This window comes from Aquarana catesbeiana, linkage group LG03, assembly GCF_042186555.1.
Source record: "Aquarana catesbeiana isolate 2022-GZ linkage group LG03, ASM4218655v1, whole genome shotgun sequence".
Lineage (NCBI taxonomy): Eukaryota > Metazoa > Chordata > Amphibia > Anura > Ranidae > Aquarana > Aquarana catesbeiana.
Window position 1 is genome coordinate 694,193,930 of NC_133326.1, and position 19,509 is coordinate 694,213,438.

Sequence of the window (19,509 nt, forward strand, 5' to 3'; positions counted from 1 at the left end):
CCAGGGTTTCCTACTAACTACAGCCAAGCTTTAAGCGTTTTTCACTGGGTCTTACATGTTCAGAAATTGTTTTCACTTGTTGATGATCTAATTGTCTCTGTTTTAATTCTTCTCTCTTAGAACCAGATGGTTCTATGTTATACTTAGCACTGTATTGTTTGGCACTTACTGTATTGTCTGAAATTTTCAATAAATGTTTTAAACTTAAAAAAAAAAAAAAAACACTGATCACCACCATTACTAGTAAAAAAAAAAAAAAATAATAAAAATGGCATAAATCTTTCCCCTATTTTGTAGACGCTATAACTTTGGAGCAAACCAATCATTGTATGCTTATTGCGATTTTTATTACCAAAAATATGTAGAAGAATACATATCAGCCTAAACTGAGAAAAAAATAGCTTCTTTTTTTAAAAATTGGGGATATTTATTATAGCAAAAAGTACAAAATATTGTGTTCTTTTCAAAATTGTCGCTCTTTTTGTTTATAGCGCACAAAAAAAACCCACAGAGATGATCAAATACTACCAAAAGAAAGCTCTATTTGTGGGAAAAAAAGGACGTCAATTTTGTTGATGACTTCCAACTTCAGCATTAGCTAGTGGTTCAGTGTGTGTGAACAGGCTCAATCTGGCCATTTAGTTTTTCTATTTGGCAAACCTTTAACAGCTAGATTTTGGGTTTAATCTTCCATCACCCAAAAGCCAAAACACATCCCTGGTCTTTAACTTTACAGAAAACGCAAAGTTGAATATGACAAAACACTATAAGCTAAAAGACACTAAACATGATGCACCTCTTTTCTCTTTAACCACTTCAGCTCTGGAAGGTTCACCCCCCCTTTCTGACCAGGCTATTTTTTAGCAGAAACACAAGATCTCTGTCTTCCTTACTAGCAGAAAGCAATCTGCCTTGTTTATATAGGCAGACCACTGTTCTGCCTCTCTCGAAACGATTGGAGGACCCGCTGATTGGCTCCTGCTGTGTCCAGTCACCAGCAGCGCTTGCGTGTGCCCCAGACCTGAAGAAAAAAATCACATACAGGTATGTGATTTTGCATTTAAGGGCCGCCCTGCCACAGTATATGTACATGGGGCGGTCCTTAAGTGGTTAAATACCCTAGCACATGATAGGTTAATTGAGTAAACACAGCTTAATCCTATTTACTAAGCTCAGTGAACATTCGCTTTGCTATGTGAAAGGTCTCTATTTCTTTAATAAATTTAGCTTTTTGCTGTTTAATCAATAGTTATGATGTCTGATCTGGTTAGCCTCATACTAGTCTTACACAGTCAAAAAGTAGGAGTGGGAGGCATAAGGCCTAAGTCTGGCTCTGCCTGCAGTATCGGTTATGTTATGAAGCAACAAAAAATTCTTCAGTATTGGCATTCCCAAAGTTTATATTTGTCTACATTTTACTATATAATATATAATCTAAGAAAATATCATGAAAGCCAGCAAGGTATACATATACAATGTTTTTAACTATACAGTGAAACTGGGGGAGTCCATGGTGGAGAAGGATCTTGGTGGTCTGGTGTATCATTAAAAATAGCATGCAATGCCAAACTGCAGTTTCCAAAGCACGCAAAATCCTTTCTTGTATTAAGAGAGGTATGGACTCCAGAGACCGAGAGATCATTTTGCCCCTGTACAAACCATTAGTAAGACCTAATCTGGAATATGCAGTTCAGTTTTGGGCACCAATTCACAAGAAGGATATCAGCGAACTGAAGAAGATACAGAGAAGAGCAAAAAAACTGATAAGAAGCATGGAGGAGCTCAGCTATGATGAAAGATTAGAGGAAATTCATTTATTCTCTCTTGAGAAGAGGAGATTAAGGGGGATATAAGCAACATGTATAAATATATATCGGTGGTCTATATAGCAAACTTGGTGTTGAGTTATTCACTTTAACCCTCCCTGCGGTATTGCCTCTGCACTAATGCTCTGTGTGCCGGAGCCCGGTGGCAAATTCAAAAAGTACAAAAAACATAACACATGAAGTACACTGTATTCTTACAGATTACAGTATATTACCGTATCAAATAATTTAAAAGGAAAAAGGATTTCATCTCCAAATACTGAAAAGTTTCTTCAGAGTAAGAGCTGTGAAAATGTGGACAAGACTCCCTCAAAAGCTGGTTCTGTCGAGCTTAGTAGATTGCTCTAAAAAAGGCCTGGATTCTTTCCTAAAAGTACAAAATATAACTGGGTACTAATATTTATAGGTAAAGTTGATCCAGGGAACATCTGATTGCCTCTTGGGGTATCAGGAAGAAATGTTTCCCCTGCTGGAACAAATTGGATTGTTTGCCTTCCTCTGGATCCACTGAAGGTATAGGATTGTGTATATAGGATTGTATCATTTATTTATTTTTATATATTGGTTGAACTAGATGGACTTGTGTCTTTTTTCAACCAGACTAACTATGTAACTATATGTAACTATGAAAAGTAGACATAACAATGTTTTGATCCTTTAGTAGTCCCCATATATTGAGATAGTTTTTAACCGCTTCCACCTCACCCACTGTACAAAAATGGTGGGAGCTTTGCCATTCAGAGCCAACGTACCGATACATCACTCAGAACGAGTGCCCGCACATGGCTGATCATGTGATGTCTGTGATCACAGGACATAGCCAAGCACAGATTGGGATATGGGTGCTGTAATTGCCCATCCCGATCACATGATGGTTATGTCCAATAACAGCATTCACAGTGTAAACAGACATGTGTCTCTGTGAGAGTTCTCCCCGCTGAGCTTAGTGAGAGCTCAGTGCGAGGGGGGGAGTGGAGTGGGGAAAGCTGCAGCTCTGTGTGCAAGTGATGATTTTACACACAGAGCTGTCAGAGATCACACACATCTGACACAGTGCCCATAACATCTGTACCAGTGCATAAAACATCTGCAATAGTGCAATAGTGTTTCATTGTGACATCAACATCTTTAAGTATCCACCAATGGACAATCAACATCTGTCATAATGTACAAATGCACAAAAACATCTGTCAGTGTACCAGTGTTCCACCAATAAATAAATACAAATTTAAAGCGCCTCCGCCCCCCCTCCCACGTGCTCGCATGCAAAGGCCTACGCACACATTAGTCCCATATATGTAGGTAAACGGCAATCGCACCTCAAATGTGAGGTGTCATCGCGAACGCCAGAGTGAGAGCAATAATTCTAGCACCAGACCTCCTGTGTAATTTTAAACTGGTAGTCAATAAAGGCTTATAAAGTGTTGCCTATGGAGATTTGTAAATACCAAAGTGTGGCTCTATTCCACAAGCATGCATAATTTTAAAGCGTGACATGTTTGGTATCTATTTACACAGCGCAACACCATATTTTATATTTTACCAAAAATGTGGGTATTATATTATTTCTGTGTTTAAATTAAATTGAATTAAAATTCATTAATTCATAAATTTCATTAAAATGTATTTATGCGTTAGTGTGTAAAATTGTGTTTGAAAAACTGCTGTGCAAATACAGTGTGATATAAACATTTGCAAAACCCACCATTTTACTCTCTAGGGCCTCTACTACAACAATATATAATGTTTGGGGATCAGTAAAAATACAGATTTTTACTTGTAAACAAAAATTGTCAGAAGAAGGCCTGGTCTTAAAGAGGATAATGCCTGAATGTACTCATTGGATATTGCGCCTCTCTAGGTGGCTAGGGTGTGAAAAAGTCTCCTACATTTGGTATCACCATACTCAGGAGGAGTAACAGAATGTGTTTTGGGGTGTAGTTGCAAGTATGCCTATGCCGTGTGTGAGAAATAACGAATTTCTTAATTTTCCAAATAATTGTGGGAAAAAAAATATGACGTCTCTTACTAAATTCTTTGGAATTTCTGATTTCCAAAAAGGGGTCATTTTGGGTGTATTTGTACTGTCTAGCAATTTTCAATGATTGGTACTATAGCTTACTCTAAAACTTTCACACAGACCACACAGACCAAATAATATACACAGATTTAGGTTATTTTTACCAAAGAAATGTAGTAGTATAAATTTTGGTCAAAATTTATGAAGAAAAATTACTTATTTGCAAACATTTTTAACAGAACCTAAGAAAAACACATTAAAAACAATTTTTTTTTCAGAATTCAAAATTTTCGGTCTTTTTTCATTTGTAGCGCAAAAAAATTAAAACCCAGTGGTGATTAAATACCACCAAAAGAAAACTCTATTTGTGTGAAAAAAATTATAAAAAATAAATTTGGGTGCAGTGTTTCATGATCGCGCAATTGTCATTCAAAGTGCGAGAGCACTGAAAGCTGAAAATTGGCCTGGGCAAGAAGGGGGTGAAAGTGCCCGGTATTGAGGTGGTTAAAGATCATTTTCTATGTATGTTTTGTACCCAGGGTGACGGCACACAAAGGGCTCATTTACACATGCTGCATGGACTGCTGTGCGATCCACAGAACAGACACACTATTACATGAAACAAACACAAGCTACATGCTTGCAAAAGTAATGCTGCGTACACACGGTCGGCCTTTTCGTCTACAAAAGTCCGACGGACGCCAACGGACCAAAGCTGGCTGACTATCCGATCATGTGTGGGCTTCCCCGGACTTTCAGCGGACTTTTCCAGCCGCAAATCTGACGGACTTTAGATTTGAAACATGCTTCAAATCTTTACGTCGTAACTACGCCAGACCCAGAAATCCGCTCGTCTGTATGCTAGTCCAATGGACAAAAACCCACGCTAGGGCAGCTATTGGCTACTGGCTATCAACTTCCTTATTTTAGTCCGGTGTACGTCATCACGTACGAATCCGTCAGACTTTTGTGTGATCGTATGTAGGCAAGTCCGTTCATTAGAAAGTCTGCCGCAAGTCCACCAAAAGTCCGCCAAAAGTCTGTCGAAAGTCTGTCGAACGGGCTGTCGGACTTTTGTAGCCGAAAAGTTCCGACCGTGTGTACGCGGCATAACAGGCTGGGATGTGCCACTTTTAGCTATACTTACTTGTCATTTGCAGAAATGTTTGCTTTAGGTAAAATTTAGGATCTCAACTCATGCTACACTTTTCAAATTTTAATATAAAACTACTGCCTAAAGTAAACAAAAAAAATAAACAGTTTGAAATCTTGGAGAGAGTTGGGATTTGTTTAAACCCCTATCAAGTACTGTGGCCAAATGGCATGTTCACCCACCGCGGTGAATGGTGCATGATGTCATTCACTAGTGGCCGTATTAATACTGCTACCAGAGAGGGGACCAATTACCATCAGGAAAGTACTTTAAAGTTAGTTAATAAACTAAATACTTTGGGAGCTCCTCAGTTTAGTACTCTATATCTGAGACCAGCTTTCCACTTTTATATGTGAACAATATTTTTTTTATTTTCTCTTTATTACTACCACTGCTAAGGAATGACAGCTTCCTGCTCAGGGCTGCAGTTGATAGGACTATAGCAGCCACTAGTGCCCTGTCCAACAATATTGCATTCTTGGACACATTCATCATATAAATAGTGGGTGTGGGGATGCTGGGTGACGTCATTGGCCAAATATGACCATGTGGCCATATTTGGTGAATGTAGTCATCAAGCATTCCCAGCCACTTTGTCTACATTCAGCTGTGAGGATTAGACAGCAAGAATATTAAAAGAGGAGTATGGACAAAGCTCGTCCGGAGCGGGGTCCGGGGGACAGTTACACCTTGGATCAATGCTGCTGCCATCTAGGTGAGTATGATTGTTTATTATTTTAGATTCCTGCACTTTACTTTTAAGAAATGTTGCCCCAAGGCAGTGCAATATAATGGTGTAATACATGTAATACCAGTAAGTCAAACTGGTTTGAAGAAGCACTAAGGTCAGTGTGAAACGCATGCGTCACCTCCTGGGTTTGGACACTCTGTCTTTGTTGGCTGTCATTTGCTATTTTTGGAATAAAATCGTTGGAACGTTCCTGTGGTGTGCAGCTGTTCTTTTCTTCCTATTGATCATCGGTGGTGGGCCGTGGCTTGCACCCAGCACATTTGTACTGTAATGACTGCTCATCTGGAGCGGCATTTTCCTTGTTTGAATCTACTCATCAGTGAAGCCAAAGATTGAAACATACCAATGCAATGAGTAAGAAGAGAAGACAGAGAGAGGTAGAGGTGGAAAAAAAGATGATAGAGGGAATTGAAGTGAATGATAGAAGTGGAGACATAGATTTGAGGGTGTCAATTACTGGGGGGAGGTGCCAATCCACCCCCATCAACCCTTCCCACCTAATCACCTGGCAAAATTAAAGAGGTAAACGTTGGTGGTCAAAGTTTTGGGGAAAAAAGGATTTCCTCTCAGTGGAACACATAAAGGGACAATTTGTCATTTAAAATAGACAATATTTTGTCATTTTGCATCACCCAGAATGCCCAGACCTTAACCTCTAATGGATCTAAAGGAGAAATTGACTATGCTTTTGCAATAATTTGTTTGGTGTTCGTCAGAATATACATACCACTTTTGAAGTGTGTCTTTGTAATAGCCTATGGTCTCTTGAGAAGCAATGCTTCCACTGGGTCTGCAGTAAGGCTGTGATGTAGAAGCAGTGGCAGCTGGTGCTCAAAATTTTGGGGGGCGCAAACAACCTGAAAAATTCTAAAAAAAAACATCAATTGCAGCCACTGTACCATCAAATGCAGCCACTGTGCCATCAAACGCAGCCACTGTGCCCATCAATTGCCGCCACTGTGCCATCAAATGCAGCCACTGTGCTATATCAAATGCCCCCACTGTGCTATATCAAATGCTCCCACTGTGCCATCAAATGCTGTCACTGTGCCATCAATAGCTGCCACTGTGCCCCATCAAATACAGCTACTGTGCCCATCTTTTACAGCCACTGTGCCCATCTTATGCAGCCACTGTGCCCCATTAATTGCAGCCACTGTTCAGCATCGAATGGAGCCACTGTGCCCATCATATGCAGCCACTGTAACATCATATGCAGCCACTCTGCCCTTTAAATGCAGCCACTCTGCCCATCAAATGCAGCCTCACTGTGCCCATCAAATTCAGCCTCACTGTGCCCCATCAAATGCTCCCACTGTGCCCCATCAAACGCAGCCACTGTGCCATATCAAATGCTGCCAGTGTGCCCACCGTCTGTACTTACCCTGTCTCGGTGGTGGTGGAACAGCTCCTCGATGTCTTCTCCCATCCTTTCTTCCTGTCCCTGATAGGCGTCCAATCATAGTGCCTGTCGTTTCAGCCAATCAGGTGACGGGTAACACATACGAGCACCTGATTGGCGGAGAGGCAGTTTAGTGTTAGGAAAGTGAATGTTCAATCGCTTTTCTAACACAGCTGAGTGACCCACAAGTGCCCAGCATGGCGCTGGCAGGTCACCTTTTTTGACGCATATTAGAGCCTATGGCTCTAATCAGATGCTTAAAAAAAAACCCTGCCGCTGTAATTCAGGCGCCTGGCCCCCGAAAAGGGACTGGGCGCCTGAATAGGGGTTGGCAGCGGCGGCCATACATAGATTCATGCAATGCATGAATCTATCTATTGGTTCTAGAGGGGGTGGCTGAAAAGAGCAGGCGGCGCCTGTGCGCCCTTATGGGCACACCGCCACTGTGTAGAAGTGTTTGCAACTTGCCATAAATGTTCTTGCAGAAGTCACATATTACAAGACTAGTATGGTGAAGGGTACCTAATTCATTACAAACCTGAAAACACAGAGAAAAATTTGTGGTGACTTTGGCTACCCGAGTGGGAACCAAGTAACATTGGGAAAGTACTTTAATATTAGTTAATAAATCAAATACTTCGGGGAGCTCAGTTTAGTACTTTGCCATTTCTGAGACCAGCTAAAACTTTGGAGAAGCTCAATTTAGATTTCTGACATACCAGGTATGAAATATTGTCCAAATGTGGCCAAGTGGCAATATTTAGGCAATGTTGTAACTAACCTATTTACTTTTGTGGCTGTGGACTCCCAGCTGTGAAAGTGAATGGGGCAGGTGACATCAGTGGTTAGTAAGGACATAGCGAGTCCAAGTACCCGGTGCTTCCTTTGCAACCATTGACAAACAGAGGCCGCCATGTACAATGCTGAACACCCTAAATGTTCAATTTTCAAAAACATCCAAACAGCCAATTTTCAGTCCACACTTTTGAGACCAAACACTGAACTCATCCCTATTTGAAACAAAAAAACTCATATTTAACCTTAGCAGTGGAAACTGTTTAGTTTTCTGAATACTTGGAAAGTGGACTAGGGAACTTTTCTATTTTTTGTGCATTGCCCTACCTATATTGCCCTGACATATCATTTTAGAGGAGACTAACCTATAAATATATATTTTTTTAATTACTTGATAATTAGAAAACAAGTGTTCATCTGACAACACATCCTGAGATTCCCTGTAGATTCACCAACACTGCCTTCCTCTGTGCCTCTGTCTATATATATATATATATAGTGGCTGTAATAACAATGTGTGGTATTACTGGAATACCGATATGAGAAGAAGAGACAGACATGGACATAAATCATTTTATTTCAGGAAAAGTGGTAAGAGAGAACCTTAATTTATTCTCCTTTTGGAGTGTGACAAACATAATTTTTATTTTTTTTAACATTCTAGCTGCCCTTCTAGCGCATTATTAACCAATGTTCCCTTAATTACAAGAATGGTATGTCGTTATATTGCATTTTTCATAAAAAAACTGATTGATTTCCTTTACATATTTCTTCTTACATATCTCTATGATATTTTATTGGCTTCTTCATACATTTTTACATGCTAGCTAAAAGACATTTCCAACCGAAAATCGTATTCAAGCAAATTAGGAAACAGCAATATTTTGATATGCCTGTACTAATTATTATTATTATTATTATCCTGTATATGTAGTGTGCATATACAACTGTCCAATTTTCATAGAATGTATGACTCAAGCTTACATGGATTTCAGAATTCCTGGGATTCGCCATACTGTATATCAAACAAATTTCCTCACCAAAATAAATTCAGGTAATTTTTTAAAAATTCAGATTACTAGTTATTCTAATTTAACATTGCTTTTGACAGAAATAAATAAAAAAATCACTACAGTGTTGAAAAATAGCAAATAAATAAATATAACATATACAATTACTGCACAAATCATGTTGTAAATTCATATTTTTTGGGGGGGGAAGGGTAATTACCTTCCCTTTTCAATCTGTAGATGTTGTTATTTTCTGTAAAAATAAATATAATATGGCAACCTGAAGGTGTTCTGTACAGAATGCCTCCATAAATGTTATGTCCTGCTAGCGTAATTGGTTCACTTATTTTCCCAGAAATTCTTACTCCTTGACTGTGCAAGATACAAGTTATTATTTTAGGCATCCCCTGGAATGCCAATTTTAGATTTGGTCAGATACTCTCTAAGGGTTAAACACGTGCACTTGGTGATTATTATGAACCAGACCCTTCCATTCAAAATAAGTCTGGTAATGCCCTGGTGAAACAAATAGTTATTTCTTCAGAACAACAAAAGGTAGGAATCTGCAATAGTTTGTTAAAATCATTGCAATGTACATTGATCACCCAGAGGGGGTTGCTTTTTCAACAAGAGTGTAGTTGTTCTTGAATTACTTTCGGACCACCCGCCATCGTTATACGATGGTACTTTGGCATAGAATATCGGGGTAAATGCAGCAGATAGCTGCCAAAACCCTGGTATATTATTAACAAGCTGAGGGTTCTCTTTCTGATAAAAGTGGTCTCCATGGCAGATTCACCACTAGATCACTTTTATTGGGGGCAGGAGGTGGGGGCAGCAGGAGACTCCACTGCGCTCTGGTCATCTCCGCCGCTTACCGGAGCCGTCGGTACAGTAGCTGCGGAGCCGATGTGGTCCTCTCCCCTCTGAGACATGGAGCTGAGTAAGGGAATAATCATTCCCTTACTCAGCTCCATGTCTCAGAGGGGAGAGGACCCCATCGGCTCTGCAGCTACTGTACTGACGGCTCCGGTAAGTGGCGGAGATGACCAGAGCGCGGCGGGGTCTCCTGATTCATACTCTGTATGAACAGCGATCTGTCATCTCCCCTGCGCATTCCTCTCCCCCCTTCAGTTAGAACACACAATAGGGAACACATTAACCCCTTGATCGCCCCCTAGTGTTAACCCCTTCACTGCCAGTGACATTTTTACAGTAATCAATGTATTTTTATAGCAGTGATCGCTGTATTAATGCCAATGGTCCCAAAAATGTGTCAAAATTGTCCAATGTGTCCGCCATAATGTCGCAGTCCCGATAAAAATCACAGATCACCGCCATTACTAGTAAAAAAAAATTAATAAAAAAATGCTATAAAACTATCCCCTATTTTGTAGACGCTATAACTTTTGCGCAAACCAATCAATATACCCTTATTGTGATTTTTTTTAACCAAAAATATGTAGAAGAATACATATCGGCCTAAACTGAGAAAAAAAAAAGATTTTTTATATATTTTTAGGGGATATTTATTATAACAAAAAGTAAAAATAATGCGTTTTTTTTCAAAATTGTCGTTCTTTTTTCGTTTATAGCGTAAAAAATAAAAACCGCAGAGGTGATCAAATACCACCAAAAGAAAGCTCTATTTGTGGGAAAAAAAGGACGTCAATTTTGTTTGGGTGCAACGTCGCATGACCACGCAATTGTCCGTTAAAGCGAGAAAGTGCTCTGGTCAGGAAGGGGGTAAAATCTTCCGGGGCTGAAGCGGTTAAAGACTTTTTTTTATTGCATTTAAGTGTAAATGTGAGATCTGAGGTCTTTTTGACTCAAGATCTCACATTTAAGAGGTCCTGTCATGCTTTTTTTCTATTACAAGGGATGTTTACATCCCTTGTAATAGGAATAAAAGTGACCCAATTTTACTTTTTAAAGGGAAAATGTAAAAATAAAAAATAAAAAGTTAAAAATATAAGATAAAAAATTGAAAGCACCCAGTTTGCGCATAGAAGTGAATGCAAACATAAGTCGCGCCCACATATGAAAACAGTGTTCAAACCACACATGTGAAGTATCGCCATGATCGTTAGACCAAGAACAATACTTCTAGCATACCTACTCTGTAACTCTAAGCATGTAACCTGTAGAAAATTTTAACTGCTTGCTTACCACGATCCCATGAGCCGCCGTAGCTATACGCATAGTTGCCAACATTGCAAAAAAAATTTGAGACACTTTTTTGCATGTAGGCGGAGCCTTGCTATAATTAGGGGGTGTGGCATTCTTTTGTAGGCGGGGCATACAGAAAATGTGACGCGACATGATGGAAAATGGGCGTGGTTTGGTGCAATAGTGGGCGTGTCTTAAATGGGCGTGTCCTGGAAGGGGTGTGGTATGAGATGAATTTGGGATGGAGGGAGAAAGAAAGAAAGAGGGAGAGAAAGAAAGAGAGAAAGAAAGAGGGAGAGAAAGAAAAAGGAAAAGGGAGAGAAAGAGAGAAAGAAAAAGAGAGAAAGAAAGAGGGATGGAGGGACAGCAGGCCCAGATCCTACACCACAATAGAAATGTGTATTCCAGAAAGTTTAACAATCAGCAGATAAAGATACTCCAAACACCTGGTGTTAGCGCTTCAATCATCCCAGCACCAAGGTTGTTATGGTTTCAGGATGATTGAAGTGCATTATTTATATTATTACATTGTAATATAGAATGAAATTATTCAACTCACCATAATGCAGAATCAGTGGAAGCCCTGAGTGTGTCACCTGCCACGTCGCCTGCCACCGGATGCCATCAGGTGTCCCCAGCAGAGTCCCTCCTTACATCAGGCATTGCCAGCGGAGTCCCCCTTATATCAGGCATTGCCAGCGGAGTCCCCCCTTATATCAGACATTGCCAGCAGAGTCCTCCCTTACATCAGGCATTGCCAGTGGAGTCCCCACTTACATCAGGCATTGCCAGCGGAGTCCCCCCTTACATCAGGCATTGCCAGCAGAGTCCTCCCTTACATCAGGCATTGCCAGCGGAGTCCCCCCTACATCATGCATTGCCAGCAGAGTCCCCACTTACATCAGGCATTGCCAGCAGAGTCCCCCCTTACATCAGGCATTGACAGTGGAGTCCCCACTTACATCAGGCATTGCCAGTGGAGTCCTCCTTTACATCAGACTTTGACAGCGGAGTCCTCCTTTACATCAGGTATTGCCAGCGGTGGAGAGATAGATTGTGATTTCCTAATAGCTAGGAATCACGATCTGTCATTTCCTCTAGGTCAGTCCCATCCCCTACAGTTAGAACACACAATCAGGGAACGCAATTAACCCCTTGATCACCCCCATAGTGTTAACCCCTTCCCTGCCAGTGTCATTTTTACAGTTATCAGTGCATTTGTATAGCACTGTTCTCTGTATAAATGCCAATGGTCCCGAAAATGTGTCAAAAGTGTTCGATGTGTCCGTCATAATGTCGCAGTCCTGATAAAAATCGCTGATCGCCACCATTACTAGTAAAAAAAAAATAATAAAAATGCTATAAATCTATCCCCTATTTTGTAGACGCTATAACTTTTGCGCAAACCAATCAATATACACTTATTGCAATTTTTCTTACCAAAAATATGTAGAAGAATACATATCAGCCTAAACTGAGAAAAAAATTAGCTTTTTTAAAAAAATTAAAAGTAGATATTTATTATAGCAAAAAGTACAAAATATTGTGTTTTTTCAAAACTGGCGCTCTTTTTTTGTTTATAGCACAACAAATAAAAACCACACAGATGATCAAATACCACCAAAAGAAAGCTCTATTTGTGGGAAAAAAAGGACATCAATTTTGTTTGGGTGAAGCACCGCATGACCGCGCAATTGTCAGTTAAAATGACGCAGTGCCAAATCGCAAAAAAATGGCCTGGTCATTCAGCAGCCAAATCTTCCAGGGCTGAAGTGGTTAAACATCGCCTATGGAGATTTTTACATGTCAAAGTTTGTCGCCATTCCACAAGCAATTTTGAAGCATGACATGTTGGGTATCAATTTACTCGGCATAACATCTTCTTTCACAATATTAAAAAAAATGGGCTAACTTTACTGTTGTCTTATTTTTTCATTCAAAAAGTGTATTTTTTCCCCAAAAAATGCGCTTGTAAAACCGCTGCGCAAATAAGGTGTGACATAAAGTATTGCAATGACCGCCATTTTATTCTCTAGGGTGTCTGAAAAAAATATATAATGTTTGGGGGTTCTAAGCAATTTTCTAGCAAAAAGAAATGATTTTAACTTGTAAACACCAAGTTTGAAAAATAAGCTTGGTCCTTAAGTAGTCAAAACAGAAAGCTTGTCCAACCCATCTGAAAGATATAGTTTTTTTACTGTAGAATAATGAACCACACAGACCTTCCAATATTTTGAGGAGAAAATAGGTACCAGTAGCCCAGCACAACTATACTGTATTGTCAAAAGTATTGGGATGCCTGCCTTTACACGCACATGACTTTAATGGCATCCCAGTCTTAGTCCGTAGGGTTCAATATTGAGTTGGCCCACCCTTTGCAGCTATAACAGCTTCAACTCTTCTGGGAAGGCTGTCCACAAGGTTTAGGAGTGTGTCTATGGGAATGTTTGACCATTCTTCCAGGAGCGCATTTGTGAGGTCAGGCACTGATGTTGGACGGGAAGGTCTGGCTTGCAGTCTCCACTCTAATTCATCCCAAAGGTGTTCTATCAAGTTGAGGTCAAGACTCTGTGCAGGCCAGTCACGTTACTCCACTCCAAACTTACTCATCCATGTCTTTATGGACCTTGCTTCGAACACTGGTCCAAATCATTTGGTGGAGGGTGGATTATGGTGTGGGGTTGTATTTCAGGGGTTGGACTTGGCCCCTTAGTTCCAGTGAAGGGAACTCTTAAGGCATCAGCATACCAAGATACTGTGGACAATTTCATGCTCTCAGCTTTGTGAGAAAAGTTTGGGGATGCCCCCTTGCTGTTTCAACATGGCTGCACACTTTATTCATGACCACCTTGGCCCCTGAGGGCCAATCTAATTAAACAGTTCAAAGAGAGGGGGTTTTCAAATTTTCAAAGAAGTGTGGAGTGCAGGTGGTCTGGTCAGACTTGAAAGGAATCGTAAAGAATGTAATTAGGCCATTAATTATGATACCCGAACATCAAAAGAGATCGTAAGTAATTATTGTTTATGGTAAATATCATTCTTCAAATGGTTCTTGAAAATGTCACGTGACGTGTGACGAAATGTCACGTGTCAGTTTTTCTGAATCTTTTATGAGCACCACCAATATGGATTTCTATATGATACAGCAGATCCACTAGGAATAAGGATTCATTTACCCACTAGTGGATTTACATGCTCCTTAAAAGGGAAGGAGAATATTGACCTGCGGAAGGTCAAACGTGGAGGTGGGCACTTAGTTTGGAAGGTGGAGGGGCACTGGAGGTGATTTGCGACATTTGCACACAGTTCACTGAAAAGGTTTTCTATGTTTGGACTTTATTTACTGTGTTTTAATATCGCATGTGATATTGTCACTGGAATCACAGAGATGTCATGATGTGATGTAAATGCTGCCCTGACACATGTATATGCTGTTCTGACACTGGAATCACATGCTTTGATGTATATGATGTTTTGTTATGCATAGTTATTACTAATATATATATATATATATATATATATATATATATATATATCTATCTATATATCACAGTGTATTGTAATTTATTTTAGTGATATATAGTGGAGGCACTTTACTTTAACAATTATAGGGGTACCATCCTTTCACATTACACGTTGAGCACCAAATAAGAACACAATTAGGTACACAAAAGCAGACCCTAATGCCGGCCATACACGGTTCAAATTTCATAAGAATTTTCTTTCGAAAATCGTATGAAAGAATTTTCGTATGAATTTCGCACCATTAGTGGGCTGCAACAATGGCCGGTTTTCGTGCGGCAATCAAATTTGAGGAATCGGACATGTTGAAAATTTTTAGAAAAACGAACGATTTTCTAATCAATGATGGGAAAATCGTGCAAGAAATGTAATAAGAAAAGAAAATTTACGGAGAGAAAAGAAGATTCCCGGCCAAGAAAATTATTTTCTGTAGCAACATGCAGTGAAATTGAAGGCATGGTCGGCCGAATTTCGAAAATCAATGGTGGCATCATCAGATCACAAAAAAAACAAACTTTCTGATTTTGAAAAGAAAATTTGTTCGAAACTCAACCGTGTATGGCCTGCTTAACACTTATGCCCTGTACACACGGTCGGACATTGATCGGACATTCCGACAACAAAATCCATGGATTTTTTCCGACGGGTGTTGGCTCAAACTTGTCTTTCATACTCACGGTCACACAAAGTTGTTGGAAAATCCGATCGTCCTCAACGCGGTGACGTAAAACACGTACGTCAGGACTATAAATGGGGCAGTAGCCAATAGCTTTTGTCTCTTAATTTATTCTGAGCATGCGTGGCACTTTGTGCGTCGGATTTGTGTACACACGATTGGAATTTCCGACAACGGATTTTGTTGTCGGAAAATTTTATAGCCTGCTCTCAAACTTTGTGTGTCGGAAACTCCAATGGAAAATGTGTGATGGAGCCTACACACAGTCGGAATTTCCGACAACAAGGTCCTATCACACATTTTCTTTCGGAAAATCTGACTGTGTGTACAGGGCATAACACTTATACAGGTCACTTTCCTATATTCAAATGTATTAATTTTTATAGTGTGCATAGTACTGCAGGGGATCAGGCACTTTTGTGTTAGCCTACTATGCATACTTTAAAAAAAAAGTGGGTGATACAGGTATAGGAAATACTCTGAATACATATAAAATCTTAGGAAGAATTGTCACTACTGGCCCATAAAAAATAATATTTATTCAGTCTAGATAGATCCTGTTGAGTAGAAGACAACAGCGGGGTAAAATTGACCTTGTATGGATTAGAGATAGGAGATGTCAATGTAATTCCCAGATATTGTAGAGACTCTTGCCCAAAGGTATGAAAACCGAGATTGTAGCGAGAGTTTCATCTCCTCGCCTATTGAGATCCCCAGAATGTTGATCTTTGACTCATTCACCTTATAGCAGTGGCGGCTGAGGGTTTATTTTTGGGGGACAGCAAACAACCCCCCCACCTGTTCCTGTTGGTTGGTCAGTCAGTCAGTCGGCGGCACCCCCCCCAGCACATACCCCACCTGATCAGGTTTCAACAAAGAGGGCAGGAAATGGAGTAACCCATTGGATAGAAGTTTAGCATACAGTAGATCTTTAAATCCATGTTTAGTAGAGAAATAGGCCTGAGGTTTTGTGCATGCATTGGCTCCTTTTCAGGTTTAGGCAAAGTAATTATGGTAGTGGTTATCACTTCAGGAGGAAAGGAAAGCCCTGGACACAAAAGCATTAAACACTGATTCCAAAATGTAGAGATATAATCAAGAGGGTGGGAGTTTGGGACTTTAAATGAGGCACATTATATGTACCTCCATCCCAGGTACAAGTACGTAAACAGAAAAAGGGAATGTGGGACTTTAAATGAGGCAATTGACTTGTGGAGGTAGAGTGGTTGGTAAACAATTTTTATTTGTAACAGTAATATAAAACAGATAAAAAAAGTATTTTCATATATCTGCACATACACATGGCATAAACATAATAGATACATGTATGTCAACTTGGCAGCACATAAGAGATAGTAAATATTAATAAAGTATAATACAAGGTATTTCCTATTAGCAGGCATTGGTAACCAGTAGTGTATTTAGGTTTTGTGCTGCCCTAGGCCTGAATAAACTCGTGCACCCCCTAATTTAAATATGACCCACCCCTTCCTGTCAAGGCCACCTATTGCTGTTTAAAACCCGCCCTGAAGTTTTCGAGTGGGGACAATAGTTCTGAGGGCCGGGGGGGGGGGGCAATGGATTCCCTTAATTTGCATAGATTTCCTCTCACTTCCTGTTTGGCTATGGGGCAGGAAGTGAAGGGAAATCTCTGCAATGGGACAGGGATGGTAAAAAATAAACTGACAAGGGCTATAACCCTCCCTTACTCTATCCAAAATGCACAAAAAGTGTTGCCTATGGTTCTACTTTAAGCACAAATTTCTGATAATTTTATGGAGAGGACTAAGAAGATATAACCATGCCAATGGTGCAGCAGAAAACATATAGCACAGTGAGGAAGGTTTGTGGTCCAGGATGATAGGACAGTCAAAATTAGAAGCGCCCCCCCCCCCCCCCACAGTGGTGGAATGCCAGCTGCCTGCATACTGGAACCAGTGTGGCCGCTTTATGGGGGCCTTAGACTAATTTGCCTCTCAGCCCAGTCCTCCCCATTAGACTGGTGCTATGCTAACAGTGTAGCACAAGCTGGCGGGGACTCTTTCCATGCTGCCCCCCTGCAAAGTACTGCCCCAGGCCTGGGCCTTGTCGCCCTAGGCCAGGATACAGCTTTGTTGGTAACCCATATGCAAAAGAGCTGCTGTAAGATAGATGCACATACACATGAGTGGTTACATACTACTCAATGCATTTTAAATGTATAAAAGATATATATGGGCCAGTGAATAGGTAGTGAGCCAGGCTTAACTGAGCACCCCATGGAAACTCGATGCGTTTCATGGCTATCTGCCATTCATCAGGAGATGGGTACAGAAGTAAATTGTGAATACAAATGGATATGTAGTATTAATTAATATGTCCTACCCCTTTAAGGGGAGGAAAGATCTCATGGGGAGAAAGAAATCTATACTCACAGGTCAGCTAAAACACTGTACTTGGCTGGCAGCAAGGAAGATGGGACCCCAAATGGTTATCTGTTCACCCCACCCCAGCCAGGAAAACACCCACATGGCATGCCCGACTGCCACAGCACATTCCACATGTGTGGGGAGGATTGCAAGTATGGTGTTCTGGAAAAAATATATAAAAAGATGCGAAAAACCATGTGTGAAAAAAGTGTAAAAAGGTGAAAAAATGTGAAAAGTGAAAAAACATGATGAAAAAAAAAAAAAAAAAAAAAATAAATAAATAAATAAATAAATATATATATATATATATATATATATATATATATAATGATATGTGTATGTTCTAATGAGTGTTATGTGTATATATAAATATGCATACACACAGAATAGTACATGGGTGTATTGCATGTCAAAAAAAGGGAAGAAAAAGGGATGAAAAGACATAGTGAAATGGTAAAGCAATCAAGCTCACCTGCTTATGTAATGCAGGTATGGGGCGGGTCCCCGACCAACATCATGCACAACGTCGAATCAGAATAGGAGTTGGCAGTGAAATCCACCACTGGCGCAAGCGCCAAAGTGGAGCACCGCCAACCCCATCTCTGGCGTGAGATGGACCAAAGATGTCCCTGTATTGTGGCGTCAAAAGATGCCACAAACAGGTCATATCATGACGCCGATTGGCAGGAGGGCCCCCCGCCAGTATCTCAAATGAGACTCAGAAGGGAAGCACTGCTGCGCATCGCAGCTCCGGAATCAAGACAAGAAAAGGGGCACCCCCCATCCCTGACCAGCCTCAGTGGGGATGGAGTCATATAGAACAACAGAGGCCCAGTAGGAAAATATTTTTTGATATACAAGTAATTAGAAAAAATGGGCACAGTATCAAATAGTATATCTAATACAGATATTGCATATGTCAATATTATATAAACGTTTTGTTGATCAAATTAAATTATACTTATAGTACAATGTCTACAAAATGTAGAGATAGGTGTCAGTAAAGACTTGCCCATAGCACAAATATTATCTCCCGGTGCATACATATGCACATTCACAGACCAGCAACTGGCTGGGCAGATGTGCATGGACGTGGGCATAGATGTGCACACTCATGCATCCAGCCACTCCAGTCACCAATGCTGGCACCAAACAGGCTATTTAAATTGGCTGCAGTATTGGCTCATTGCAGTTTGGTCTACAGCTTCTTTGTGCTCATTTGTGATTCCTGTGATTTTGACCCAGCTTCTTCCTGACCCTCGCTTGTCTGCTACCTGCCCTAACCTCGGCTTGTCTCTGGATCCTGCTTCTTCCTCCTGTTCTTTTTGTAACCTACCTCCTGTTGCTGAATTGGCTTGTGATCCAACTATCCTGCTGTCTGCCCCCTATGTCTGATCTGCCCGACCATTACTGACCCAGCTCATCTGACCCTGTGCTTATCCAGCCTGCTACAGCTCTTCAGTCCAGCAAGCTCACATCTGGCTCCTGGTTCCAGCTGCTTACCTACGGTCTGCCATCAGCCAAGCTCAGTGCCAGGTCACCTGCCACCAGCCTGTTCTGCTGCCATATTCACCTGCTGACTGCTGCTGTCACGCCGACTACTGTTCTGTTCACAGACACTCATACCTCGCCATGCTTCTGTGGCCGCTGTCTCGCTATCAGTAGCCCCTGAGCCAGAGCTGTTCGGGAGACCTTCCTTTTCACATCAGGCTCACTAACCAGGTACTTGACAATAGGGTGGAGTGGAACAGCTGATAATATTCAAAGGTAAAATCAT

General features: G+C 40.6%; 1 pseudogene; it reads right to left on the reverse strand.

Annotated features, from left to right (window-relative positions):
* Positions 1–19,356, reverse strand: part of LOC141134235 (olfactory receptor 10A7-like) — a 45,669-nt pseudogene extending 26,313 nt beyond the window's left edge.
* Between the last annotated feature and the right edge of the window lie 153 nt (positions 19,357–19,509).